Below are 3,157 nucleotides of genomic sequence, written 5' to 3'. Positions count from 1 at the left end.
CACCCCTGCTCCTCTACATTATCTACGAGTATATTATCATTTCAGTTTACAATATTCTCTAGTAATATTTGCTGATAAACAAACAACAAAGACTGATGATGATTTATTTATTTAATACATGGAAAACTTACAGCCTACACTACGATGATGATATTTGCTATACACAACATATAATTATTTATATCAAATTGACATTGTCAAACAGTTGTTAATAATTTTATAACAAATCAAATACAATTTATAAATCTAATTTTTGTGTTTTCTTTAACAATCTTCCTCTTGAACCGTGCATTTTTTGTGTTCTCAATTTCTGTAACTACTTTTTCATTATTCACGTTAATTTATGACATTAAAATTGGACTTACATATTCATTATGGTCATGAATGCTTTCGCCTGACCACAAAGTGTTATCTTCTACATTTACAAATAAAGGTGACGCTAGTGCGTTTTCAACTTTGGAACTATTAGACTCAACTGACTAGAAAGAATCTGAATCAAAGCAGTTATTTCTATATTCATAATTAGTGAAAATAAATAAACAACTATCATCTGTGTTATGTGGCAAATCTTTTAATTTATATTTAAAAGTAAAGGTGTCAAGATCAATATTCTGTAAAGAGACCGGGGACTCGTTATTCAATTGGTCTTGAATTAGAGTAATCTTTACTAGGATTGGCAGGTACCTCATCAATATGTGTCGCTATTTCAGATGGAGTATTTAATAGAGACGGTTGATGATTGAGGGATGGAACAGGATCCAGCGAAGACAGAGAGAGTCAAGAGAAGTAGGAGGATTCAGTGGAGTTGGAGGATACAGTAAAGTGAAATCTATATTTGATTTTTTGGGAGGACTAGTGTCCAAATCGCCTAAGTCAATTAAATCATCAATATTATCCGAAGGGAAGATTTCATCTTGAAGAAGGTTGTCATAGATAAACTAGAGGTAGAAGGTTGAGGATCTTCTTGAATAATTGGATTGACTGGATAACGCGACAGAGTATCAGAATTGGTATTTATTTTACCCTTTTTATAAACGACTTCGTAGTCAATTCTTCAAGTTTTAATCTCCATCTTACCAATTTAGAAGCGGGCTCTTTACAATTGAACAGCCATTTTAAGGGCCGATGATCGGTAACTATGGTAAATTTTTGGCCATATAAATATGGTCTGAAAGTTTTTGTTCCAAATATGATAGTGTTATAAATTTCGATACGAATGACTTTTTAAAAAATATGACAGTCGAGCGGTAATATGAGCAATACTGGTGAATTATTATAAAACGAATACACTAAGGCAACTACGTAAAAGATATCGAACGTTTCGTGGCGACGACTAGAAATGTACTGAGCTACTGAGCTACTGAGCTCCTGAAGCAACTGAGGTACTGACGGCTAGAGAGCTTGTTAGCGACTGAGAGCGCCTCACTCCTTGCAAAGACTTTTATAAAACTACCCCCACTACTACTTCCGTTTTTATTATTTTGTAACAATAGCTAAACATTCCTTTTCAGTGATGCTGTAGTTACATTTAGCTTTGTTTAGAGTTCTTGATGCATTAGCAATAGGACGGTCATTTCCTATAGGACCTTGTGAGAGAGTCGCAGAAATAGCATAATTAGATGCATCACATGTTAGAAGAAATGGTTTGGTAAAATCGGGGTATGCTAAAATTGGTGCTGATATTAGTGCGTTTTTGAGATGTTCGAAGGCAAGCTGTTGGTCGTTATTCCAGTTAAAAGGAACATCTTGTCGGTCGGTGATAATAATGACCACGGTTATAATTATTATTTATGTACGTACCTTTCGTTTTAATGTTGGCACTGTTATAGTTCCATCCGCGATGTGAATAACTTCCTCTTTGCGTTCGGCCGCCTCTACCTCTATGAGAAAACCTGTTGTAGGGGACTTGCTTACCTTTTTGTTTGTGCATTGAATATGTTTTTAGAAGACGAGGGCTGTCCAAGTTCCTTATCCTCAGCAGCACGCAGTGCATCCTTCAGCTCAGAGTAGTCTTAAGCAAATATAATTGTACTTAGCCGCCTGTTGCGTAAACCGTCTGCAAACCTTTTAATTGCAAGCTTTTCATTTATAGGTCTCAATATCTCACACGACTTTGGATTTCCGTCGCTTTGTTTTTTTTTTATAACACAAGGTGGCAAACAAGCAATCGGCCACCTATAACCGCCAAAATGGCGAAGCGACCGCTGCCCATAGACATCTGCAATTGTAGATGCGTTGCCTACCCTTATACGACGGAGGAGGAGACGCACATAAAGAGGTTATTTCTCCTTCCTATGCATCTCCTCCACCGTCAAATCCACTTCCTCTTCCCAACCTCCAAGAAAAGGGTGGTAAAGAGAAAGGGACTTAAATTAGGCCTCCGGCACCACACTCATCAGACGAAACACGGAATTGCTTCCATTTCACGCCTGTTTTCTGTGTGGTCGTGGTATTACACCGGGCGTGCCGGCCCATTCGTGCTAAGATGTTAAAGCGGACACTACCACTGTTAATTGTTGTTGTGCGATAGTAACGCCTACAAATAACTTTGACAATTTATCTCCGTATTCATGAATTGATATATTATTCTGAGATAAACTATTTAATTGGTTAAGTATAGCAGTTGCTGATTTTTTAGTCAATAAAGAATTCTTAACATCTCGTACTAAAGTGTTTACGTCATTATACTCGCTTATTAATTTTAATTTAGCAGCTTTAGTTAATCTTGGTTTTAACTGTTGGCAGGAGTGAATATTCACGGAGTAGAAGTGAATTGCAACAGATTGTTAAGTATTCTTTATTAGCTTTTACTTTTATAATAGAGGTTATTTTGCTTACATTTTACACACACATGAAGTAGGAAGACTTTAAAAAAAAATGTTGCCACAGACATCATAGATTATATAACAAAACAAGAAACTATTAAAATTGAATGTTGCCTTTTTATTAACACACCCCCTCAACAATCAATTTTTACATTATATATATACCTTGTGACAATTTAATATTTTTTCTACAATTTTATTGACAAATTCTTTCCCATTGTCACTTCGCATAACTTTAATGGTGTGGCCAGTTATGTTTCTACTCTCACTTATGTAGTTTTTAATATTTTCTGCCGTTTCATTTTTATTGTGTAAGAAATATATTCTTCGAT

This window comes from Papilio polytes, unplaced genomic scaffold (genome assembly GCF_000836215.1).
Source record: "Papilio polytes unplaced genomic scaffold, Ppol_1.0 DF823694.1, whole genome shotgun sequence".
Taxonomy (NCBI): Eukaryota; Metazoa; Arthropoda; class Insecta; order Lepidoptera; family Papilionidae; genus Papilio; species Papilio polytes.
This window is presented reverse-complemented; position numbering follows the sequence as displayed.